At 54.7% G+C, this 26,610-nt stretch overlaps 1 protein-coding gene across 2 annotated transcripts in view; it reads right to left on the bottom strand.

The window, feature by feature from the left end:
- SLC29A1 (solute carrier family 29 member 1 (Augustine blood group)) overlaps positions 1-26,124 on the bottom strand; it is a 35,154-nt gene extending 9,030 nt beyond the window's left edge. Inside the window, exon 1 of one of the 2 annotated variants that reach the window (XM_054394166.1) lies at positions 26,104-26,124. The gene's annotated coding sequence lies outside the window, so the exon portion shown is untranslated. Of the gene's footprint in view, positions 1-5,494; positions 5,611-26,103 lie in introns of those variants that run through there. The other variant, XM_054394159.1, reaches the window with a different exon arrangement.
- Between the last annotated feature and the right edge of the window lie 486 nt (positions 26,125-26,610).

The following is a 26,610-nucleotide window of genomic DNA, read 5'->3' as shown; positions in this document are numbered from 1 at the left end:
GAAGGGCCCTTCCCTCCCCAGCTTCCCCCTGCTGTTCCTGGGGCATAGCGGGATTAGCGGCCCCGGAGACACCGAGAGCCTGCCTTGTCCTTTTCCAGTCCGAAAGGTGCACCATCGGGTGCTGCGGCGCCTCTCCCAGGGCTTCATCTGCAGCGAGGCTTCCGGCGCTGGGCCCCTGGCCCCCCCGGGGCATGCCCCTCAGCTACCCGCGCCGCGGCCGCCAGCTACAGCATCCCGGCCCGCAGCCTGGCGCCGCAGCGTGGGCGGAGGCAGGCCTGGAGCAGCATGCTGGGAGCTGTAGTTCCCCCCCAGCCCCGCCGTGCGTTAAAGGCGGCGGAGCCCGCCCCTCGTCGCAAGTCCTGGGCACCTGTCGCCTCCTTTCCTCGGTGTGGTCCTCCAGAAGCGTGGGGCGGGGGGGCGGCGGGAGTGGCAAGCCTATAGCTAAAATGGAACCGACACATAGCCGGTGGAATGTGGAGGGGGATTTGGCAAGCCCCTCGGCTGCTTGGGGAAGCCAGAGCAGAACCACAGGTATGCCCACATGGGACCAGGAGCCCCATTGACCTGGCAGGGGCCGCCCCGTGACTCTGAAGCCGCGTGCAGTGCTTCTCCCCTGTCTTCCAGTGCAGAGGGTATGAGAGCCCCTGCCTTACCCTTGTGAGACACTCGAGCTTCCCAAAAATGCATCCCAAAATCTCCTCCTCGCAGCCTGCCAGTGCCGCTGCAGGCAGGAAACGCCCTGAGCCCTGGCAATGGATTAGCAATAGGATATACAAGCGTTACTGCCACCACCGCACACACAGAAACCCCTCTAAGGCACTGCTTGTCCTCAAGCAAACAGATCTTACCCCACATCTAAGTACTAAGGACCCCAGCCTCCCACACAGGTCCCCAGCAAACTAGCAACATACTGCCCCTTGCCCAGCCAAGCTCCTTGCCTGTCCCAACCTCCTAGCAGGTGACATGCATGTCCCAAGAAACCAGGGCAAGAACTGACCCCACAGACATACCTGGGGAGTGGGGAGCCACAGAAAGCCCGGAGTTCAGTGTATATTATAGTAACACAGTTCCCCTTTCCTGCACTCCCCTGGTCTTGGGGGTGAACGTCAGGCCCCAGCTCAAGTCACGGGGGCTGGGGCCATGTGGGTACAGTGGCATCTGCAGAGGAGAAGGTGTCAGGTACCACAGCTGGCACACAGCCCAGGTCTCACTGCCCAGGCACCCAGGAAAGGGAGTAAGGGAAAAGTGTCATGGAGGAGGTGGCAGAAGCCAGGGCCAGCAGGAAGGAGGTGGAAGGATCAGAGACTGGAGTGTGCTGGTGAAGAGCACTGTGTGCTGCTTCACCATGCTGCTTTCCTGGCCACCTCCTGCTTCCATCTGGACAGTGCCCACATTTCTGTGTCAGGAGGCTGACCTCCTCAGCAGGTGCTGCCTGGCTGCCTGACCACAGCCTTCTGACTGCATTGTTTGTTTTCTGCCTCACTTCACTAAGTGCCTCCTAATTTTTTCCACAAAGTGCCAGTGCCTGCCAAGGGGTGCAGAGGTCAGCATTCATTATGGTAGCAAACACATCCAGCTGCCAGCTCTTACAGACAACCCTACAATAAACAGAAAAGGTCACGCAAACCAACACCGGCAACAGGCAGCAACACTGCTCCCACCTGACAAGACCCATAAGGCACTGGCAGACAGAGGTCAGCCTCAAAGCATCAGGCTGGCACAGCATAGATCTAACCATCTCCTGGAGGAGTCTCCTGATGTTTAGCCTGGCTACCAGCTCAGCGGCCATACAGCACTGGGGCAGGGAAAATGAGGAGGGATACAGAGCCTTGGTGTAAGAACATCCATTTTGTCTGTGGCAGTATAGAAGTTTTGTATCCCCTTGAAGGCAATAAGTAAGTGGAAGGAGCACGATAACACAGAGTGGGCTTAACAAGCCACAAACTAGCACCTCTGAGCAGGAACAAACAAGAGATGGCACAATTTTAATTGTCCATTCACACCACACAAAGGCGTTGGCAGACATTAAGTGGATAGCTGGGGTATTGGGACACAGGCAGTCAAATTGCCAGCCAAACCCTGGGAGCCCACCTCAGAGCCAGATGTATACCAAAATTGCCTAACCTCTGCAGAAAAACTTGCAATGCAGGACAGCCATGCCTGCAGGCAACCACTTGCCACTGGGCTGCGGAGCTTTCCCTACCTCTTGCTTCCCACACATCACCTTTTCTCCTACTTCTGTTGCCTTCACTGAAGGTGAGCACAGCACATGCGTGGCTTTCCACTCAAGAGATTTCACAGTGCCAGGTAGGCACATTATAGGTTTATACACAGAAACAGCAGCTCTTTAAAGAAAAGCCTTTTACACCACACCAAGCATAGCACTGTCCTTGCAGTCCTTAGGTAAGGGGCTGCTGTCAGGCCCAAAAGTGAGCACCCCATGTACTCCTGCTACTTCTTGTAGGAGACCAGTTTGCAGGGATAAGGTCAGCACTTCCTCTGAGCACAGCCAAGATTGGGCACAGCCAGGTTCATCAGGCTTCACCCCACCTCTACATCCACTTGTCACCCAGGGTGACAACAGAGCCCTGCTAGCAGAACAGCCCTTAGAGGTTTACCTGGGGGCAGGGAACAAGCCTGGTACAGTTGTGCAAGTCACATGAAGTCCTGGTGGCCGTGACTCAGCTGGAGGATTGGAAACACTCTGAGACCACCCATTTCATGACATTTTGTGTGCATGCCGGAGCTCTAACCATGCCACTTGTGGGTCCTCCTCCTGCCTTGTGTTGAGGTCCAGGGAGCCAGCCTTCTGGAGAGCATTTTGCCCACCCCCCACTTCAGCCACCAGCTGCAAGGATATGTACTTCTATTTCATAAGACATATGAGTGCCACTCAGCTGGGACAAATGCACATCCTCCCTAAATAAGGGCAGGTACCCTGGGACAAATCAGAGGCCAGTCTTGCTGAAAATCTTGGGTAAGCATGGCACAGGCATAGGTTAACTCCTCAGCTGCTCACCCAGTCTCTGAGCTGGGAGGGACATGCCATCCATGCGTTTTGCAGCCCATGGCGGGTTTCACTTCTGTGAAGTCCCTGCCTCCCCTTCTAATTTGGGAGCCTCTGAGCAAGGACAGCATCTCTCCCTATGCAGGGCTTCAGTCAGGGCTCCCTCACTGTCAAAGAGTAGATGAACATTGGAGTGGCTTCCCCATGCCATCTCCAGCTTTACAGGCCTGGATTGTATCCACCCTACAGCACGTTTTCCAAAGAGACATTCTGACTCACTGAGTCATCTGGACACAGCCCCACGCCTTCACTCCTTCTTGTTGCTTTCCTCCCAGCCTTCCCTGGCTCCCCTCAACCCTTCCAGAGACATGGGGGCTGGGGTCATGCAGGGGACTAGATGAGAATAGGATCCTAATCTGAAGAGCAGAGCAAGGCCTTCCTGCTTTGTCCCTCACACAGATAATTCTATGTGGGTTTATGCACACCAAGCCATCAGAAACAGTGCCAGGCCTCTCTGCAAGTACTCAGCCAATTCTGTAATCTTGTTTGCGATTTGGGCTTCTCCCCATCTCCTTGTCTATCACTTTGTATTCATCTAAACTGAATTTCATCTGCCTACTGCCTGATGTTGTAATGGTCTTCTGTAGTCTTCCTAGCTGGCACTTATCCCCATGAACCTGAGTAATCTAATCACTTTGGCAAGTCCTGTTATCCCATTGCTCATTCCCTTTTCCAGGTCACTCACAAACATACTAAAAAAACATGGGAACCCAACACAGTGATCTCTTCACACCAAAAAAAAAAAAAAAAACTGACCACTGACTCCTACACCCTCCTTCCTGTTTTCATGCCAGTTATGGAGCCATGTGAGGACCTTCCCTCTTGACCAGCCAGTCTCCTTAAAAACTGGGCTGAAAGCCCTGGCTGAATGTTTTTTGGTAAGCAGCACAGAGGCCACAAGCCCAGAATCCCTGTGAAGCACTGCCTCAGCTTGGGGGCCCCTAGCAGGAGTCTCCCTATCTGTCCACAGACCCTGTTCCTGCACAGACACCCAGGACATGCAGCAGATTTGCCGATCAGCTTTTCCCTGAAGTTCCCTCCAGCCCTGAGAAATGAACGCCACATTTTTCCCCCCACCCAGTCCCCAGGGGCCAGGGCAGTTGTGAATGAATGATGAGAGTCACACACGACAGCTGGCCGGCTCATGCTCCCATTCCTTCTGGTGAAGATCACCTTGCCCTAGCAACCTGTTGTTGTTTAGCTTTGCTTTCTAACGTTTCCTCTGCAGATGCTCTGAGAAGCTCCCCAGAAGCTGGAAGAAACTGCTTGGGCTCTTCTGGAGCAAACAGAGGCAAAAGTTTCATTTAACTTTTCTGCTATGGCCTCTCTTCCTTTGACCTCCCCACCCCTCCAATGAACGATGGCAGACTTCCTGCTCCTGGCAGTTTCCAGGGCTTCCTAGTATTGTTGTTCTTCTCCTTTCTGAGCCTTGCACCTCTGCAAACAGGCTTGCTGCACCATCTGTTCCCCCCAGCGCTGCTTGTGCCTGTGTCCTGAGGAGGGAGCTTAGTGAGTGAGCAGAATGGGGACGTTTCTGCCTCCTCCTTTGCCTTCTTACCTGCAGACAAATCTCTCTGCATTGCCAGGCCCTGGAAGGCAGAAAAACCTCCTGCAAGGCAGCCCGTGCACCACCCTCATCACACAGAAATGAGGGTCCCTGGGCAACATTTCTGACCTGCTTCACCTGGCTCCCCTCATGGACAAAATGAGAGGCAGCTCTGGACTCTTGCTGCCTTCAGGCTTGCAGCAAATTCCCCACACAGCTGGAGCTGCGGAGGCCGTCCCCACTCCCAGCACTCCCTGCTGGCTGTTATCTGGGCTGCCTGGTGGCACAGGGAGGCACGGGTGGGGAGCACTCAGCCCTGCACCGTGTTTTGAAGTGCGCATACCAGCCATCTGCAAAGTTCCTTATCTGGAGAGTTCAAGGAGCCTTGGGAGGCTCCCTGGGGGCCCTTGCCCCAACCAGGTGAAGTAACCTGGAGCAGTGGCAAAGTCCTTAGGGCCCACGGGACTCCAAAGCTGTCCATGAAGGGCTTCCCACCAGGAAGAAGCCTGTGATGGGGCCACAGCCAGCCCTAAAACTACCCCAGGCAGCTGGGATTCTTCTGCTCATCACCAAGTCCCACACGGCTGTAGATATCCATCTCCCCATTGAAGCTTCTGAGTGGGTTTCCAGCCCTGACATATCGCTGACCAAATATCAACAAGGGACCCCTAGAGATGGCAGCCCCACAATGAATGCACACAGCTCTCTCCTCAACACGTGGTGAGTACACAAGCCCATGCAGACCTGGTCCCCAGCCAGAAAAAAAGCCCTCCAGGCACCCACACGACCCTCTATCCTGGAGCAGAGGTAGGTTCTTCTGCTCAGCATCCCATCAGATGTTGCAGGGGACATTATAATGCAATTATAAGCAAGAAGCTTACCGGAAGGGCAAGTTGGTCCCAGACCGTTGGTCCTGGTCACCTCAGGCCACAGGACTGTGGAGACAGCACAGCCTTGAGAGAGGAAAGTAAAGTCCCACAAATATCAGAGCAGTTGCCAGCGGTTTGAGGGTGCAGAAGGAGATACAGCGCCCGGCAGGGCAGGAGGACGTCATTTCTGAGGAGGCGTCAGAGGGTAAGAGATAAGCTGCTCTGGGGAGCCTGTTTGCAGAGACATGATTCCTAGGAGCTCTTCTGAGGGGCTGCTTTTCCTAATGGCACCCACGCAGGCCACTGCCCCCAGGGCAAAAGACCATCCCCTCCAAGCCACACCCCTGACCTGCTGATTGTCAGGCTGGAGAAGGAGGCATCTTTTTCCAGGGCCAGGTTCAGGTTGCATTTGTGGGAAATTTAGAAAAAGATCCTTTCTCCCAAGGGCAGAGGGAGGGATTTACTCAGGGCCACACTTAATGCAGCTGCAGAAATTTCCAAAAGCAGGCAGAAACAACCTTCAAGTCCTGGACAGTGCCACCAGGCAGCTTTCAGCACTTCCAGGGTCTTCCTGGAGGTGGGGAAGGGCAGGCTGATGACCCACTACAGGCAGACACAGAGGCTCACACCAAGCTCATGTCAACAAGCCATGGCTTCCCATGGGACCACCATGAGTTTAAGGAGAGACCAGGAATGCCTGACCCCAGACCTTCATCCTTGCCCAGCATCCTCTGCAGCTGGTAGCCCCCAGTAGCCCATGTCTGTAAGGCTTAGTCCAAGTCCCTTGAGGTGACACTGGGGACCGCAGCAGGAAGTGGCACAATAGGAGGAAGCCACATTTCCGCTTCCCAATGGAGAAAACCCTAAGGGACCCCTGGGGAGGACAACCGGACATCATTAATGTAAAAATCAGCTGGGAGCATAAAGAGCGTCCAGAGGCAGCACCAAGCTGGGAGCAGGTTCTCCTTGCATGGAGGTGTCTGGGGCTTGGGGAAGCGGTGGCCACAGGCATAGAACCAGAACAGTCATGCATGGAGGACAGAGGCAATCCCAACCATGACACAGCACATGGCACAGTTTGGTTCCTGCCTGCAACAGCCCAGCTCTCCCACGGGCATGTGACACTCCTTATTCCCACCCAGCTGGGTAGGAAGAGGGATGCTCCCTGGTGGGCTGGGGCAGCACTTAGGTAAGACCTCCTGGGGCATGGCTGCCAGATGCTTTGCTTTTGCTTTAGCAGCTTCCCCTCAAGTCATGCTTAGGCTTGCTCAAGAGTAATCCCTGTCTGTACAGATGATATCTTGGGCAGCTGCACCTTGGGCAGCAGCAGCACCAGCACGTTGGAGGGATGGGCTGAGCCTACAGGAGCATGCCCCCATTTCCCCCTTCATGTCTGTGGCTGCAAGGAGCGAAGGTGAGACCCACAAAGAGAGAGTACACAGCAAGACAGCATGAGAACAAAACAGCTGATGGCCAGACAAGTCTGAAGATAATCACTCAATGAATGCATGGGAAGAAACCCAGGCGACTGAGTCCCACAGCTGGGGAATGAAAGAGGGGCAAAATCAGTTTCTCCATACCCTGCCTTATCCTGGGCTTGCTAGCAGCCATATCTACCAGCAACACGTGTCTACTTCAAGATCACAGCTCAGGGAGCAGTACCAGAGCAGAAGGGCAGGACTGCAGAAGGCCACCTGCCATTGGTGACCTCCAAAGCACTGGGATGGAGAGTGGAGGGGACTCTGCTTTGTGTTCCTGGCCCCAGGACTGAGCTCAGACCTGGAAGACCCAGAAAGGAGTCAGGCCAGGAATGACGCAAGGGAGCTGGACACAGAGCAACCTGCAATGAGGGGCTGGGGCAGAAGGATGGGGGACAGCTTACATTTTAACCAGGTCCTCAAAACAACCTTGCAGTGAGGAGCAAGGTGACTGGGGGCTATGAGATCATTGAAAGTTCAAAAGCCCCTATAAATCCTTCCCCAAGCTATGCAAGAAGCCCTCTCCATGCACAGACACCCCTGGCAAAGGAGGCTTGGGAGGTAGAGTTCAACCCCAAACACATTTGTTTCTCCACCCCAAATGCCACTCTGCACTTCACAGCAGTGAAGAGCCCAATTCCAGGGCTCGCTAACTCATCCACAAAACAGGGCTGTTTCTGGAAGGGCAGGAAAAGCTGTCAGTCAACCAGCAGCAAGAGACCTGCCCATAGCAGCCCTCTGCCCACTGCCACCCAGCCACCTCCTGCACCCTAGGGCATGTTTACTTCCCAGAAGAGAAGCTCTGTGTCCTTCCAGCTCTGGCTCCTTCCCATATGGAGCCAGTGCCAGATACAAATGCATGGAGCTGGCAGTTGGCTGGACCCCCAGCCTGCAAGAGCTGCTGAAGAGCTAGGCTGCCCCTGAGCCCAAGCCCCCTGCGCAGGGTGGAGAACATCCCTGGGGCTGGATGAAGCGAGCTTTGCCCCTGCACCCAGAGGATTTTGTGGAGGGGCTTCAGCAGGCTGCCAGCTCTGCCAGGGGGCTGGCACAGGGCCAGAGCTCATTTTGCCCCCACTCAGCAATTTTTTGGAGGCTGGTCCAGGCTGCACAGCTACTTCCAGTTTAGAGGAGGGGAGTGGAAGAGTGAAAACAGTGCCAGAACAACACAATCTTCCCCCAACATCACCATATCCCCAGCTCCCAAAACTCGGAGGAGCAATTCCAACCCAATGACAAGCAGCCTCTTGGCAGAAACTAGGATGGACATGTGGGGGCCAACCACCACTGGGCCTGTGATGGGTTGAGGCTGGCTCTGTATTCCACATGTCAGCTGTGCTCAGCAGCTGGGACAGAAATACAAAGGCTATTTTGGGTGCCCACTGACCAAAGTGGCCTTTTGCTCATAGGCCAGCTCAGGAACAGGGGCCCAGGCTGACTGCTGCTTTTGGCATGAAGTGTCCACAGCCCTAGTGGGAAAGCGGATGGTGAGGAGGGAAGCAAGTTTTGGCATCAGCTGCAGTCCTGTGTGCTCCCTCTGCCAGCTGTCTGTCCTGCCAACATCCTGCTCGCTGCCTGGACAGCCACAGCACCTCACAAACCCCAGTCTGGCTTCAGCTGCTAAACGAAGCCATTTCACAATGAACAGGCGTATGCAGGCTTTGCCCCAGGCGATGGGGCACGTCTGTCACCCCCTCACCACCTTTGTCCCAGCCAAGGGACACTCCACAATCCCCAGGAGGGAAAAAGGATGGCTACCCTAGCTGGGTCTGCTTCCATGGGCTCAAAGGTAGTCACTTCCAAAGTTGCAGCAGGACAAAACTGTCCCCACAAGCCCTAGGAGCTGGGCAGCCACAAGACGCCTGCACATTTCCCAGCTGATTTTAAATTACGCCTAGGGAGAGATGCTGCCTGCTGAGAGCTGGGCTTGCCACACCCCTGCTCCCTGGCAGCTCCAGAAGAGCTGTGTGGGCAGTGCATGGTCTGTGAACTGAGGAAGGGAAAGCCAGGGTGGCAGCATGGGCGTGGAGCAAGCAAAGGACTTGGAGTAAACACCCAGGGCGGACACGCCACCTCTGGCACCCTCTTCACTCCTCCCTGAACAACTCAGCTTCCCCAAACACCCTGACAGGACTCAGGTTTCAAATGTGGAGCCAGAGCAAGGCTCAAGGCAGACACGTCCTTTGGAGGGAATAAGTCAGAGCTCAAACCTCTCACTCTCAGCACTGGCCTCAGCTAACTCATGACAAACAGGAAAGCCTTTAAGCAAATAAGATCAAGCATGGAGAGCCGACCTGAGGTGGGTAGCTTCAACTGGCCAAACCCTGGCAAAACAGTTTCCCACATGACCGACAATAATAAGCCCAGACACAAGCCAGGAAAGGGCAAGTCACATCCCCTCCAAATCCCAACCCACAGGCACTGCCACATCCTTGCAACTAACCACCACCCAGTGTACCACAGCCACAAGGCCCCAGGCTGCCTGGGACTACAAGTATCCTCAGGGATGCTCAGGGCAGCATGGAGAACCCTGCATGAGAGCCACCAAGAGCTCTGCTCATGTGGAAATGGCACTTTGCAGGCACTGACATTGGCTTGCAGGCTCCATCAGCCTCACAGATTCCCCTGTGTGAAGTTGGGTATCAGAGGAGATGAAGGCTGATCTGGGAGTCCCTGCTGGGAGACCTGAAGGTACTGTAGCCACTGTTAAAGTGGCAAGACATCCTGCTGGAGCTTGCCCAAGTGCCTGAACACACTTGGGATGCTGATGCCCTGCTGAAGCAATCCCTTTCTGGCACACCGTGTCCCTGTTTGAAGCCACAAGAGAAGGAAAGGAGGAACAGACAACTTGTATTTGTTTACCAGCAGCCTGGGTATGTAGTGCTCTTGGGTTTGTTTCTGGTTAAAGGCTCCTCTTTTGAAGCAAGCCCAGGCAGGGCGAGTGTGGGACCCTACGGCAGCTCCCTTGTCCTCCCATGAGGCACAGCTCTTCCTCTCCATCACCTGAGCATCCCGTTCCTGCTGCCTCCAGGGTAACAACCCCATCGGGGAACAAGCTGAGAGATCAATGCCCTGGTGTGGTTCATCATGCGGTCACACCAGCCACGTCTTGCCAAGAGCAGCAAGTGTGAAAAGTGGAAAAAGAAGCTGCAGGGGAGGGTGGATCACTTCTTAACAACTCGGTTGCGTTGCCGTTGGTCTGTGGTGAACGGATAACACTCCCACTCTCATCAGGACAGCACGCAGACCTACTCAACCCCACTGGCCTCAGCCACAGCCCAACAGCTACGAACCTGGAGAGGCTAAAAGCATCACGCTCCTACAGCAGTCAGCTCCCCAAGGGAGCAGAGGAATATCTGGCACAAATACCATTGGAGAGCTCATCCACAGCACCAAAGGAGGATATCCCAAGCAGAAAAATGGAACTGCCTCCAATTTGGTCCTGAGGCCAGGAAAAGACAAGGCTTGTTGAAGACAGGGCAGGCAGGTCCTTCAACCCTGAGCTGCTAGCCAGGGCTGAGAAAAAAAAACTGTGCTACTAGTCCATCTTCCTTCCCCAAGCTGTTCTCCAGAGGTAATCCCCAAGCTGAGAAGGAAGGAGCTCCTCTCATGAGGGTTTCTCACAAGCAAGCCTGTAGCAAAACTCAAAGGTGGCTCCCCACCCCAAAGCCCTTTGAGCTCCTCCAGGTGAGGCAGCCCTCATCCACAGGTGTAAATTTGCTCCCTGTTCCTGAATGGTGTTGATGGGCTAGGTGGAATGAACCAGGCAGGGGTGAGGACTATACTCAGAGCTCCAGCATGGGAAGCAGTGGAAGAAGCCAGGCAGGGTATCCCAGATGGGACATCACTCTCCCCATCAGCCTTGCAGCCATTCAGGTTGATGGCAGAAGTTTGGGAGGAGACCCAGTCCTGCTGCCGTGACTCAACCTCAGTATGTGGCCAGAGTGGATGGCTTATTGGGTGGGAGGATGACTGCACACCCCTCAGATCCTGCTGCTACTCCCAGCTGAGCCATATTGCTCTCAGCCTTGCTCCTCTCCACCTCCAGCCCCTGCCTGCCTCCTCCCTCTGTGACTTCCTGGACCACTCACTGTGCGCTTCCAGCGGGAAATTTCACAGTGAGGTGCCTTCCCATCAAACAAGTCCTAAAGGAAATGAAATAAAGCAGATCCCTCTTGCAGTGGTGTGGGGGGAAGAAGGCTCTGTGGAAATCTGCCTGATTTCCTGATGGTATCTTCTGTATGAGACAGCAAGCAGTCAATAGGTCTCTGTTGCCCTATGACCTCAAAAAAAGCTGGTCTCCTGGAGCTGAAGTCTGACTCTGCTCACCCACAGCTTAGAAGCTAAAGGAAAGACTCAAGCACTGCACCCAGAGCCCCAGGCTCACCAATTTCTGTCATGGGTGATGTGTGACAGCCATGTCACAATACTTTGAACTCCCCTTTCTCAGGGATTGGTGAGACTAGGGAAAACCCTGCTTCAAACTGCAGCAAGACAAAAATGTCACAACAATGATGTTCACCACATCACCCAAGCATCAGCAACAAAGTACAAAGGGCAAGTGCTCTCACTATGCAACAGCTTCCCTTGTCCCATGAGAGCAATAACCCTCATACACGTTCTTCATGCAGCACCACAGCCCCTCTCCTACACAGGGACCCTAGGGCCCATGTACAGCCAATCCCCTGAAAAAGTCTGTGGGTAGGGTCTGGAGTGGGAGGTAGAGCCCAGTGCTGCACTGCAACCTCAGCTGGGGCAGTGGGGTCCCTCCAGACCACACACCCTGATGTAATCAAACCCATACAGGCTCTGCCCCCACTCTGCACATTTGTTTCCCCATCCCACATATTGCACACCACTAACCTAATAAGCACTTAGTCTTTATCACACCTCCAAATCAAATCCTAATAACTGTGTGGCTGTTGAAACCCTGACTCCTGCCCTTGTGCAAATGGCTGTAGCTCACTCTGCACACTGCACTGCACCTGAGCTTGCTGGCAGCTGAGCATGAATTAGCACAGAGGTGTGACCCCAAGGGCTCACAGTCCTGCAGCCTCAACAGCACCACTCATGGGGCAGAGCTAGGTGCTGTGAGTGCTCTAGAAGACACTTGCAGGTGAGCAGAATTTGCACTGTGGAGTCAATACTGAGCTGGGAAGAACCACAAGCAAATGACACTCAGCTGATAAAAGCAGTTGTTACAGCTTCCTCGACACTTACCAAGGACATGGATGTTATGCTGGATGAAAACAAATGAGATTTACATCAGTCCTAGAGAAAGCAAAGGAGGCTGCTTGTTAGCTTCCCAAAGCAGACAATCAGTGTCTTCCCATCTAGACTGGGCAGGCGGGTGCTCCTAGGCTCTCTCTGGCCTGACCTCCAGCCCTGCCTCTGCCAGCAGAGCTGGGAGTGAAGCCAGGATTAACAAGGAAGGTGCAGCGTGGGAGTGGGTCAACGGATGCCTTGTCCTCTGTGCCCTTGCTTACCCCCAGACCACAACAAGGAGGGAGACAGGTCAGGCCAGTGCAAGAACAAAGCCCGTGGTTCATCTTCAAAGAGGAAGAGTCTCATTAACACCTCCCAGCCCAAGATAATGAGAACAGGGATGCCACGATGAGGAAATTATGCCAGTGTTTAATTACACAGCTTGGGGAGGAAAGAAGAGGATCAGCTTCAGGTGCCACATCACCCTGTGTGCTGGCACATTTGCTGTTTCAGGCTGGGTTAAATTTCTTCATCCTGGCACAGGATAGGCCTTCACTTCTCATCTGTGTGGGGAACAGCCGCTCTGCAAACCACCTTCCAGGCCTTATGTTACATCCCATGGTGCCATATGGAAAGCACCTCTGCTCTGTGAAGACTTTTCAGTGAGCCAAGTGCAAGCCTACCTCCTTTTCCAGAAGCAAAAGGCAACGGTAGGAGCAGAAGTGCTCCAGAGGACACGCGAGTGGTATTGGCACTACACTGACACTGTATCATAGAACAGAATCAAAGAATCATTTAGGTTGGAAAAGACCTTCAAGATCATGGAATCCAACCATTAACCCTAGTCTGCGAAGTCTACCACTACGCCATATCCCCAAGCACCACATCTACGCAGTTTTTAAACACAGCCAGGGATGGAGACTCAACCACCTCCCTGAGCAGCCTGTGCCTGACAATCCTTTCAGTGAAGTTTTTTTTTTCCTATGTCCAGCCTTAACCTTCCCTGGTTCAGCTTGAGGCCTGTAGTTTAACACCATTGCCCCTTGTCCTACTGCAAGGGGCCCTGCTAAAAAGACTGCCATGATCTTTCTTGTAAGCCCCCTTAAAGTACTGAAAAGCTGAATAAGGTCTCCCCAGAGCCTTCTCACTCTGAAGACTCCAGAGCTGGACACAGTACTCCAGTTGGGGTCTCACCAAAGCAGAGTAGAGAGGCAGAATCCTGAGAAAGCTTTGAACTGAAGGCAGCCTCAAGGAAGCCCAAGGCTGACCAGCAACTCACAGGGGCTGACAAGCGGAAACAATGCCGCCAAGCTGGGCTGTGCAGGAGAGGAGTGGGATTTCCCATGTCGGCTTTCACAGAAGTCTCCCAATTGTGTTGACTCGCAACAAGCAACAGAGGAGCTGTTGGGCTGCTTCCTGCTCTGGAGCCGCCGGGAAGCACATCCAGCTGTGGCCAGCAGCTGCACAAATTCCTCCTTCAGCCCCTAGCCCTGGGGAATCTACTGGGCTCATGGATACAGGCTCACTTGTCTGTGATCCCACAGCCTCAGGGCTTGGCTGCTGCTGCCTTCCCACACAGCCCACAGCTCCACAGCCTGTTCCCAAGAGGCAGATGGGAATGTTGGTGAGCACAGGCAGGGACTGTGTTGGTCTGTCAGTATTAGCACCTAGCAGAGGCATGAGGCTCAGATTTAATTAGACACTCAGATTTAACTACAGGAATGGGGAAGACAGCACAAAAAAGACCCTACATGGTGCTCTTGGTGCTCCCTCCTGGACCAAGCTCTCCGTAAACACATATGGTTTACTCAGAATGGAAAGAAACGCTGACGGAAATCTTCCACAGCATCCCACAGCTAACCGGGAGCATTTTCTCGAGCAGGACCTGGAGCAACCCCGGCCCCGCGGCTTGCTGCCAGCCAAGGGGACAGCCGCACATGGCACGCAGCCCACGCGCCCTCCAGCTGGGCCCCGCGGCGCGCCCGCAGCCGCTGCCCTGCACACACACGAGAGCTGGATCAGAGATGTAAATCCCTGCATCCGGAGGAGCGCTGCAGAGAACCCTCAGTGAAGTCCGGCATCCCGGACATCAGAGCATCACTGCTCTTCACATCCCCAAACCCACATGCTGGCTGCTCCGCCTCGCATCCTCTATACCACATGCTCTCCCTTCCGGCAGTAACTACGAAAGGGGATCTGGAGTTGTCATGAGAGGCAGCAAGGAAGAAAACTCCTCCCCAAAAAAGGCAGCATCAAAGCATCCCTCCCCCTGCCCCAGCCCCGCGACCCACGCTGGAGCGTCGGCTCCTGAACTTGTAGCCCCCCGACTCCCTCGCGGCTTCTAGCAGCGTGTCAAAGCTGCCAGGTGCGTGGGTTCCGGCACCTCTGAAATGCTGCTGGGAGCCGCGGCGCGGAGAGGCTGGAGGTGCAAAGTTAGCGGCTTTGAGCCAATACCTGAAAACTGGACGTCCCCCGCTGCCCCCTCTCCTTGCCGGCTCCGGTGCCTTCTGTCCCCGACGAGGATGGGAAGCCGCCTTCCTCTCTCCCGCCCTCCCAGCTCCGCAAACTCCTCCTCCTCTTTTTGCCGCCTTCAGCGCCACGCGGTCCCCGCGTGGAGGGGGCGGAGGTTTTTCCCTCCTTCCTCCTGCCTTTTCCCCTGACTCCACCCGGGGAAGAGGTGCTGCAGCCTCTCCGCGGGCAGTGGTATCCACGCCACGGGTGAATCCACCTGACCCGCACTCCTCCGCGCCGCGCCTAGCCGCTCACTTGCCCCAGCCCTCCCTTCTGGGCTTCCCCTCCGCTGGCTCCCCCCCTTTCCGCGCCTCCTCTCATCCCCACGCCCCGCAGCCGGCGGGAAAACCCCCGCATGGTTCAGCAAAACACAGCCCTGGTGGGAGGAGAGCAAAAGCCCTTTCCCCCGCAACGTTCCTGAGCTGCACCCAGCTCCGGGTATGCGTAAATACCCAAGTTATATTACAGCTCTAAAGGGAGCTGTACGGTATATTATAGCTCGAAATGCCGTGTGAACTGGCCTCGTTCACCAGCTGCATTGCTCGTCCCCCGGTGCTGCATCTGGACAAAATCCCTCTCTACTGGCAGTCACCACTTAAGGATGTTAGCATACAGCATAGAATCATAGAATATTTTGGGTTGGAAGGGACCTTTAAAGGTCATCTATTTCAAATCCCCTGCAGTGAGCAGGGACATCTTTAACCAGATCAGATTGCTCAGAGGCCCATCCAAGCTGCCCCTGAATGTTTCCAGGGATGAGGCAATTACCACCTCTCTGGGCAACCTGTTCCAGTGTTTCACCGTGCTCACTGTAAAAAATGTCTTCCTTATATCTAGTCTAAACCTCTTCTCTTTTAGTTTAAAAACATTACCTCTTGTCCTATTGCAACAGGCCCTGCTAAAAAGATTGACCCCATTTTTTTAATAGGCCTCCTTAAATACTGAAAGGCCACAATGAGGTCTCCCTGGAGCCTTCTCTTCTCCAGGCTGAACAACCCCAGCTCCCTCAGTCTTTCTTCATGGGAGAGGTGTTCCATGACACTATATATATATATACAGAGAGAGAGAGAGAGAGGTCATGTGCTAAGCTCTGTGAAATTTAGCAACTCCCCTGTATCCAGAAGATGCAAGTAGTAGTATCCAAGGGGCAGTCATGGAATCTCAAGCTGTTGCTTTTCTTTGAAGCTGCCTCTCTCCAGGTTCCTATCTCTCTGGAATAGGTATCTACTCAGCTGAGATAAAAGCTGTTGTTTTGCTTAACTGCCAAGGTGCAGCAGCACTCTGGGTACTTTGTCCCCAGCAAGGGGAGTGTACCTGAATTCAGTCTCATATCCGAGCAGTTAAATGATCTGCAGAGATCTTATTTATGTAGGTGGGTGTTTCATGGTGTTTCTGCCAGGAGCACAGGGCCCTCCTCACACTCTCATGCTGCATGGTCACAGGCAGCAGCACCAGGAAGGCCCTGCAGCAGTTTTGACTGTAAAAGTGTTTGCTCCATTAATAAACAGCCTTGAAAAATTCTCTGCAGACAGCGACCAGTTTGGGTTAGAAATTAAAAACAGATGTTGTAACATCCCCCAATGCTCTGGCAGATTCCCTTCTTCTTGATCTCTCAGCAAGATGATCTCTAACACACATCTCTCAGAATCTAAGCATCAAGCTTGTGTTTTAAGACAGACCTGAAAAACATCACTGCGTAAGCAAAAAGTCCCCAAAGCCTAAATAAAAGGCAACGGGGAAAGAATTGAGAGAGCTACCAGTGCTTTCTGAGACACAATGATGATACTGTGGAGTGTCATCCTCAGGAGGTGACTCTGCTGTCCTGCTCAATAGCAGTCTCTGCTGCTGGATCTCTCCCTCTCTGTGCCATTATGGGTTTCTGGGCTCAGATAATGGGATGCACTGACAGCATGAAGTGAGCAGCAGACATTGTTGTCAGATAATAAGACAGGAGGGTGTTGTCTTAAATGTAAGATTCATATCAGATCAAATTAAATTTGAAAGCTCCTACCTCCAATTAAGCTCCAACTGCATCTACCAGGCAATGATGAATCTAAGCCCTGGGCCTGCCTTTCTTCAGTCTACTTTCCCTAAGCCTTTCCAAGCCTCTCCCTCTCCCTCTCCCTCTCCCTGCTCTCCTTCCAGCCCAGCATAAAAGGAAAAACATGAACCAAGACCACTTCAAAATAAACTGGGAAAAAAAATCAAAATAGAAGAGCAGGTCACCTGCTTTGGGATGTCTCACATTACCTCCTCTCTGGCTTTGAGATGTGCTATACCGTCCCCTAAGGAGCCCTACCGGTCCCTGTGGCTGTACTTGGGCCCTCAATACCACAACACCTTGGATGCTTTGTTTTCCCTTGAGATGCACACACTCACTGCTCAGCAGCACTGAGCTAAAATATGAACATCTTTACACTTTTTTTTGCCTGTATAAGCTCCATCTTTAGCATAGGCTAAAACCTGCAGCAACTTATCCCCCAGGGACTCCCAAGTGCAGGGTCCAGACTGGTGGTGCCCAGATGAACCACTACTGTGGTTAGAGAAGCCAGGACAAGGCTTTCAGCATCATTAGGAGTCCCAGACCTCATCTTGAGGAGAATTGCAACAGAATGTACCTTTAAGTGGGTATTTCAGGAAGTCTCTGCTTCAGGATGGGGTGGGTCTAGCTGCTGCCTCACCTCCAGCTTTCATCAGTGGGGGTGAGTAGCACTAATCACCTCCAAATTACAGGACTAATATTCTCTAATTCATAGCTCTGGTCCTGTCTGCACAGCCCCACCCAAGCACTAGAATCAACATCTCTCGACAGAGATGTCTCTCAGTGGAGACAGGGGGTTTGAAATCCATTAGCACCAAATAATGTCTGACCACAGACAGACAGGAGGCCAGCAGATACATCCAAGGGGAGGAGGCAAGGGGAAAGGCAGCTTCTGGTTCCTCAGCACAGCATGGGCTGCTGGCTGCTTCTCTGCACAGATCTGCACACCCACCCACCAACAACTTGCAAGATGAGCTCTGCTTCCTGTGGGCAAACAGGAAACCCAGAGCAAGCAAGACACTGTGGAGTGAGAAAGGCTAAGGCTGGGAGAGAGCATTGGTTACAATCTGGCCCTGGCTGGTGCAGGACAGAAGACAGTTCAGCCATGAGTCTTGTCTCAGGAGAGGCACCTCAGTCCCCTGGGGAGCACATCTGTCCTCAGTCCTTGGTCTGTGTGATGCCAATGCTGGTCTCAGGAGGACGACGCCTCCTCTATGAGGGAAGGTAACAAACTGTGCAGCTGGTGGCAACTCACTTATTGCCCTGCAAACATGAGCCTTTGCAGAAGGGCCAAGCTGTCTTGCTTCATCTTGGCAAGATGGGTTGTCTTTGCAAAGGCTTCTCTCCCAAGTGCCTCTCATGTTATCTTTTTTGCCTTTGCAAGTACAATAACAAGCCTCTCAGAAGAAGCAAACAGCTACAGAAATGGTTTCTGCTCCCATCTGGAAACAGCTGGTTCTTTGCCCAGCACTGGTACTGGGCCCACTGGTGTACAACACACAGAACCAGATGTTTCTCCCCTGTGTAACTTGGGCAAGGAAAAAAGGCAGCTTTGAGCAGGGCCTGGAGGCTTGTTGCTCATCCACCCTCTCCATCCCTGAAGCAGAAGCCTGGTGCCAAAATATGCTGCTGCTGTTGCAGTGCTCCCCAGAGCAAGGGAAGAAAGTGGAGCCCTTCTTTCCTGGAAGAAGGCAGCCAGCCTTCCTTACCTAAGGCCAGAAGTCCCATGGACATGCTCCACAGGACATGCCAATGGGGCTCAAGCTGCCCAGCCCCTTGATTTTCATTGTGAAGTGTCAGATGTGCGCCACAGGCACTGCAATTCCATCACCTGGAGCCCAGTTTGCACACTCTGCTCAAAAGTAGCATGTAACTGGCAGAGGAAGCAAGCAAAGTGTTCTCCCTTCAGAGACACTTGCTGCCAAACCTTTCACAAAAGCTGCCTTTTTTTTTTTTTTTTTTTTTTTTTTCCCTGTAGCAATCCCTTGCTTCAGCTAAAGCAACAAGATCCAAAAGGGGAAAGCAAACAAACAGCTGGTTTGGAGAGCAAGAGGAAAAGGGAAATTTATTCCAGGCTGTGGGTAATGCATCATATGAGCAGAAGGAATATTTTCCATTCCTCTTGGGCAATATTTGAATTTTAGAGCCTAAGGATCTAGACAGCATTTGCAGGCAGCTAGTGTTTCCAGGATCCTTTACACTTGGCACCCACGTTGACTGTTTTTCTTGGAGATCTGCAAGCACTTTGCAACCATACATTAATTAACCCACCAGCCCACCTCTGCATTTAGATTTCCCTTTCCCTTGAATGTGCCAGTGCTAGAGGCAGGGGAAAGTGAGGCACAGTGAGGCTGTCAGCTTACAGCAGGGCTGAAGTCTGGGAGCTGCATGCCATCCAGCTCCCTTTTGCATTACAAAACCACCCTTTCTTTTGCAAGTTTGAACCACAGTGCTAGTGTTTCCTTCCATTAGGTGCTGCTCACCCTATCCCAGAGGATGGCTCAGCTTAGCCTCTGCGCCAGCCCTCAGTGCCATGAAGCAGAGAAACAGAGAGCCAGTGTGTTTAAGAGGCTGAACAGGGAGGCAAGAGTGGGGTGGCAAGCAGATTAGCAGCCATATCCGATTCTCTGCACGTGTGACAAGGCAGTGGAACACAGCTGAGTTGGGAAAGGGAGAGAAGAGGCATTTTAATCAGTCACATGGAGGGAAACACAGAAGATGCTGGACCACTGTCAAATGCCAATGCGGGAAAAAATCACTACGGGCTCCTGGGAACCCAGTTATAATGAAACTGCAATGATCCTGGATGATGTGGTGGTCAACAAAGCATCTCAGCCTGTTGCTGTGATCAGTGAATGCCCCAAGGACCAGTTTAGTTTTGCTGTTCCCTCGTGGGCCCTGGCAGACCCTGGAGGAGGGCCCTGGCTGCAGAGCTGCTGACAGACATGTTTTGGGGTGGGAGTTCTCCAGTCATTGCTTACAGCGTTCCTAATGGTTACCCTTGGGGACCTTGGTGCACCACCCTGTGTTTTGAGATGAGAGGTGCCAGGGCAGAAATAATGCTTACCTGATGGCTTGAGCCTGGCTGGGGTGAGGTGGGAAAGAAGCAGGCTGCAATACTCTCCTAAGCTCTCCCTGTGGCACAGAGATCCAGCTGTGCACATCACCACTCGCAGGGAGCCAAGCAGATCTCCAGTGTGCTGCTGTCCCTCTACTTCCTCATATGAGGTTCCTCCCTCAACCTGACAGGATAAAGTCAGGCAGCTGCCTGTGACTTCTCCACTAGTAGGCTGAGGTCAACAGGAGCTGGTTGAAGCAAAAGAGCAGTCTTGGGCAAAAACCTGCAAGAAGAGGCCTTGCAAGAGGGAGGCACTTGCTGCCAACCCCACCACCTCCACATGCTCAGCATCTTCCCTTGCTGGTAACTCCAACATGCAGCATGGTGACACCACCATGCCCGAAGCTCATATCCCCAGTGAACAAATGACTTGAGGAAACAGCAGGGAACAGCCTTGGCCCCAAGCACCTCCAGCCTGGTGGTAGGGCCATAGGTGTTTTCCAGCTGGGCAAGCAGAAACAAATCCCATTGTCTGCCAGGTAGCTGCAGCTCAGCAAGGGGCCTGGGGCACCCACAGTGCTCCTAGGGGCTGGCATGGGTGCTGGGGTCAAGTCAAGCTCCAGCCCCTCTCAGACTGCCAGAGAGGATGGCCTTGTGCCCTACAGGGCAGCAGCATCTCTGAGACAGAGAATCTCCCAGCTGGCAGGCTGGGGACACACAAGCCCTCTCTGCCCAGGACACTGCTGAGGGTCTCCCATCCCTACCACCTCCTGGGTGCAATCCTTCCTGCAGTGATCCTTCCCTCCTTCATCCCCGTGCTTCTACCTCTCTCCCTGCAGCCTGAACATTTTCCCTTCCTTCCTGCACCACTGCTGCCCTCTCCTCAGCTCCAGCTGCCTGTTTGCTTGCTTTTACAAGCACTTACTGTCTAATGACACCAATTAGATGCAGAGTTGCTGGGTGGCTAGTTACTGAGTGACAGCCACAGAGCCACTGGCCAAGGGTGAAATGTTACACCAAGAGCAGGCAGTTTCCACCCGCCAGGGGCTGAGCTGAGACCTGGGTAAGCGAAAGACATACAGTGCAGGCTCCGACTCTTACTGGGGGAGCCAGGGTTAACCCCTTGCACAGTGGTGGGCAGGAATGCCTTGCAGCATTCAGAGATGGCAGCCCTGGGACACGGATCCCTCAGAGCACCCAGTGTCACCCTGTCATGGTCTCACGCCATGTGTTCTTGGCAGAGGATGGAGCTGGCATGGGCAGAGGGAGCCACACTATAGTCAAGGTCATCCAGCCCACTGAAGCAGTGCTGGAGGGACATCCCACTCCTTGGCACGACAGGGCAAAACCATTGAGGAAGGAGCTGGCTGACAGCCAGCCACTCTTGTAAAATGCCATGGGAAACCTGTGGACAGCTGGGAAAGAAGGAACCTGGCAGGATGAAGTGGGTGAAAGCTGCTGTGTGGTCCTGGTCATCCCTCATCCCCCTACAAAGCCCATCCATATCCCAGTGAAGCCACGTTCTCAGCAGCTCTCGGATCTCCAAGCGCCATCTAAAAAGGTGAGAAGCAGCCTTTCTGGAGGTGGTTGAATCCCAGGCCAAAGGGATAGTCCCACCAGCCTTCCAGAAACACCTTGGTGGCAATGGGCAGTCATGCTCTGGCTCTCAAGAAGTGCCTGCTCTGTGTACAGGCTCTGCAGTGACCAACACCACAGGGACCATGGCACATGCAGAGGATGAGGACTCCAAAAACATTGGCAGGAGCTCTCACCACCATGCTGGCCCTGATCTATGCTTGGCTCAACAGCTGCTGGCTGGTGTGGAGGAATTCAGCTCTGTGTAAACGTCTGGCACAGCTGACTAAATCCTGTTTGGAGAACTAAGCCAACCTTGTCATGCTTTCCCCCTCGGGCAAATCAGCAGTGGAGCTGTGGCTGAATGCTCACAAATAACCCCCAGGGAGGTCTCCAGGAAGGCCCTTTCCCACAGCTTTTAACAGTACTAGCCATTCACCGTTTCCCCTCTGTACCTTCACCATCTCCCCTCTGTACCAGTCATGCTTCAGCAGGTTCCCAAGACAGAATGCAGCCCCCAGGCCACTCGGTGAAGTGTGTCCATGAGACATCAGAAGAAAAACAGGGCAAACCCAGTCCTGGGCATCACTCGAGTGACTTCCTTCCTCCCTCAGCCCCTCTGCAAAGCTGAGGGTTCACCAGTGGGCAGAAGATGTGCTAACATGGACTGGGGAAGCCCTGAGGAGGGAGATGTAAATCCTCAGGGTGTCCTGCACCCCTCACGCATGGGGTTGAGAGACACCACCAGGAGCCTGCAGTGCCTTGTGGTCATGCTGCTGGGGGAACCCCGGCAGAGTTCTACTGTCCCTGGGGGGGCAGCACCTGCTTCTGACACCTGCCTCTTATTGCTGCACAGCTGTCTGACTCTGAGCGGGGCTCTGCTGCTGGATGCGTTGGGTCTGTACCAGGCCTGTACCGGGGCTGATCCCAGGGAGGCGCGTGGACCGGTGCTGCCCCCTGCTGGCCGCAACCCCATGCAGCCCCGCTGCCCAGGCCCCCCCTCCACCCCGGGGAGAGCAGGGCCACGGGGCGCCCACGGGGAAGAGCTTAGCCCGTCCGCTGCAGGCTTAAGTGGCCCCGCGGCATGCGACAGGGAGGGTGGAAAAGCAGAGTCAAGGAGCACAGCGACGGCGTACCCCCGGCTGCGGGGAGCTGCTGGCCGGTGGGAGAGGCTCTGGCTCTTCCTGGCCGGGGAGCATTGCGAGGTGCCAGTCAGGCAGCGGGCGCTGGGACTCCAGGCCCACCGCAAGGACGAGACGGCAGTGGGCTGGAGCAGGGCGCTGTGGGCATCACCATCATTGAGAACTGAGTGCACAAAGTGGGACCAGGCACCCCAAACTGTGGGCCTGGCACCTGTACTGTGCTAGCCAAGGGCTGTGTTACAAAGAGCCTAGGGATGAGCAAGGGCAGGAAATCTAGGCAATAGTCAGGGAAGTCCAAGGGCAGAAGTTCAAGTTCTTGGTCTGAAGGCAAAGAAGCAGTCCATCATTTGCACGTAACATGCACAGAAACGCTGCGCTTAGGGATGCGGTTTAGCCCCAGACTTGGTGGAGTTAGAAAATGGCTGGACTTGTTGATCTTAAAGGTCTTCTCCAACTGAAAGGATTCTATGATTCTATACCATGCACAGAGAGTGTTAGGAAACAATTTCTGGGTCCTACTGTCACCCAGGATGGATCACAAGAGTACACAACACAGTGACAATCACTCTGAACACAACACTGTCCTGTGGAGTTGTGCTTGCAGCACAGAGAAAGGGGGCCTGACTGGTCCTCTGAGAGCTGTGAGTCTTGCAGGGCTGGGATGGGACAGGACAGGATGGGGTGGGATAGGATAGGATGGGATGGGTTGGGATAGGGTAAGGCAGGATGGGGAAAAGCACAAGGCATGCCTCCTCAGACAGCTCACTTGTCTTACACTCCTAGGCTGTAAGGCAGCCAGGAGCACCCTTGTGCCACTGCCAAGTGCCTCAGGGACAAGAGCGGCTCCTGGCACTACCTTTCCAGGATCTCATGGCCCAAGACTGATGTGATACATCTATCCTCAGCTGATAGGGATTCAGAGTCTCCAGGAAATCAGCCTGGTCTGCTAACATTGGGACGCACAGTCTGGCAAGACAGAAGGGAAAAGTCAGCCCTGACAACAGCAATGGCTGGCTTCCCACAAAGACCTTCCTGAGGAGAAGCTGCAGGCATCACCTACTCCCTGCCTTCCACATTCTTTTTAAAGGATCTGCCATCCTTGATGCAGCAGGTGGAAAAGCTTTCACTAGTGCTGTGTTGTGGGATGTATGGCAGAGTTGGAGAGCTTTGTGCAGTGCCCAGTGCTGCTGCTGTGCTGGCGCTGGCTCTGCTTTGGAGTAGAAGCCATGGAGGTGCTGAGATCCCTGGAAAAATCCGAGCTTCTTGAGGAGCAAAAGAGCACCATGAAAATCTGGCTGCCCATTAAGCCTTGGACTGGCTTGTTGCTGCCAGGAGCTCAGATCAAGGCTGTCCATTGTGATTCAGGATGGGCTGCTTTGCTGCTGTTGCCTGCATCCCCCATCCCATTGTTACCAGTGCCACCCAGCTTGCCTTCAAGGATCTTCAAGCAGCTCTGGCTGCGCTTGTCAAGGATAAGGGGGTCCTTCTATGTCTGTGAATGAAAGAATCAAGCAGGTCAGCAGCAGCACATCGTCATGCTCCTCCACCGCATCCTCCTTCATCTTCCCTATGTGGGCCTGGGGGGCATGACAGATGAGTCTCACTTTCTCCTACTACCTGGCCATGCCAATTTCCCTCATTCCCTACCCTTCCTGATCCACCGCAGCCTCTACACCATCCACTCCCTCCCTGAGGCAGCACTAGGGCATAGGGACAGGGAGCAGTGGCAAGAATCCTCCTTTCTCACCTCTCACACAAGACCCTTATCAGGGCAGCAGGGCAGTGCCCTGACCTGAGAGGCACCACAGATGCAGGGGCAAGGGCCATGCCATGAACCCTAAGCTGCCTGTACCGTCATCTCTCTACCCTGCACATGAAGTCAGGCTCCTGCAAACAAACCTTGGGCTAAGTCTCAGGCACTGGGAGCAATTGGAACCTCTGTGCTGGGCCAAATCATGCCACAAGCAGCTGGGACACCATGTCTAGGGAAGAAGGAGCAAGGGCAGAAGGCAGACTCCCAGCAGACAGCCTACAAATAGACAGGGTCATGGGAGAGTGCCCAGCTACAGGATGGACAGGGCTGCATAAAAAGCCTGAGAAGGGAGATGAGGTGCAGCACAGCCCCAGGGCCTCTAGGAACTGGAAGGATTCCCCAGCAGCATCACTTGCTGTTCAGGCTCACCCTGGGCCATACAGGAACATAAGGGACTGGCAGGGCTGCGAGAGAGCCAGAGCTCAGCGAGCGTAAGACTGACAGAAGGATGTTACAGGGGCCAATAAATGGTGGCCATGCCAGTCCTGGGGATGACATCCCCCCGGGCAGGCTAGCCAAACACCATACCCAGCTGGCTAATGATGGGGGTTTAGTGGGGTGGAAGGCACGTGTTTGCTGCCCCATGACACTGTCCTGGTGCCAGCCATATCTCCTAGCACGGGTCCCCTGCCCAGGCCCAGGGGGGCACCGGATGAGGAGGGGAAGGCAGCAGCACTCACCACATGCAGGAACGCAGGACCGAGCATGCTGGGGTCAAAGCACCCCTCGGACAGCCTGCCATCGCCGCAGCACCCCAACCCCAGCTGCCCTGCACTGCCACGGGACAGGTGCCAGGACTTCCCCGAAGCGCTGCCGGGATGCCCGCTCCCATCAGAATAGCACCAGCCCTTCACCCCGTGCCCTGTTTACAACAGGCAGTCCCCAGCCCTCCAGCCGGGCGCGTCCCTGAGGCTGGGAGGCAGCGCAGGGAGCTCCCGCCCGGTGCGGGGTGGCCCCGGGGCACAGCCACGCTCGCTTACATGTGTTTTTTTCCGGAGCTGCCAGGCTCCTGCCTGCGGTGCTGCCGGCTGGCAAGGCAGGATCCGCACAGTTCAGGCAGAGCTCTGCCAGCAATGCCTGCCTGGGGCTCGCTAGGTCCTAGCGCGCTGCCTGCCACATCAAGGACACAGGGCAGACGGATGCAGTACAGCCCTCAGCCCAAGTCAGCGACGGCCCCAGTGCTGCCGGTATGGCCCCCGGTGCTTCTACCCCTGCCTCGCACTGCGCTCTGCCCCAGCCCTTCTTCCCCGCTGGAGCACCCGGCGCTGCGAGAGGGATACTGCTGGGGTCACCCCGCTGCAACATAGCACAAGGATGTCCCGTGCTTTTCCCAGTGCCTCCCCTCCTCCTGGCCCTCTGAGCCCTCCGGGGAACCCTGTTCCAGGTGGGAGCATCGCCGCGCTGCGAGTTTGCCCTGGTAAGGAAGGGAGGGTCCCGGCAGCTAGCCCCACCACTGCTGCCCCCCATTTTCACTCCCCCCGCCAGGCTCTGAAACCTCCTTGCGGCTGGACAGGAAAGCCTCGGGTCCTGATTAGGGTCCCACCAGACCTCTGTCCTCCCGGAGTGGAGGAGTGAGACAGGGGGTGATGGCTTCGTGAGCTCAGCACAGGCCCCCGGCTGCAGGACGACCTTGCAGCAGGGCTGCTCTGCAACCAAAATAGGGCGCAAGTCCTTGGCTCGGAAGAGAGGGGCTTGGAGCCGGCCCCCGTCCCTGGTACCCAGGGGAACAAAGCACAACAGGGACAGGTGCTTACTCTGCTCTCTCTGCTGCGCCTGCACTCTGCCTGCACCTTGTCCTTACCTTGAGGGTTCAGCAGTTCTGGTGCCAGCTGGTGCTGCCTGCAGCCTCCTTGCTGCCTGGTACCAAGCAAGGTCGGGGTTTCCTGCGGCAGCGATACCGGGGTGTGGAGGCTCTGCTGCCCGGGCAGACTGCAACCAGAGCGAATTTCAGAGCTCTGGCACTGGCTGGGGCCGGCTGAGCACGGCTCCCGCTGGCTCAGCAGGTGGAGGCTGCGTGCACGGGCGGATTAGCGAAGGGAGGGAAGTGGCTTCTGCCGTAGGAACTGGAAGCGCGATTCGTCAGTGGGTTGTAGCGGGGCCAGACCCCCGACGCCGAGAAGGAGAGAGGGTAGGCTGGAGGTTGCCAACCACCCAAGGGAGACAACACAGCCCATGCAAGGAGGGCAGCCCTGAGCACCAGAATCATCCCTGGGATGGGGGTACCTCTCTGGTGGCACATGTCACACCACGGTTGTACCGGACTTGGCCACAGTGAGACACTTGCTAAGCCCCGACCCATGATGGGTTG

The sequence above is a fragment of the Indicator indicator genome, chromosome 2 (assembly GCF_027791375.1).
Source record: "Indicator indicator isolate 239-I01 chromosome 2, UM_Iind_1.1, whole genome shotgun sequence".
NCBI lineage: Eukaryota > Metazoa > Chordata > Aves > Piciformes > Indicatoridae > Indicator > Indicator indicator.
The sequence above is the reverse complement of the archived record's forward strand: the minus strand, read 5'-3'. Positions and strand labels throughout refer to the sequence as shown.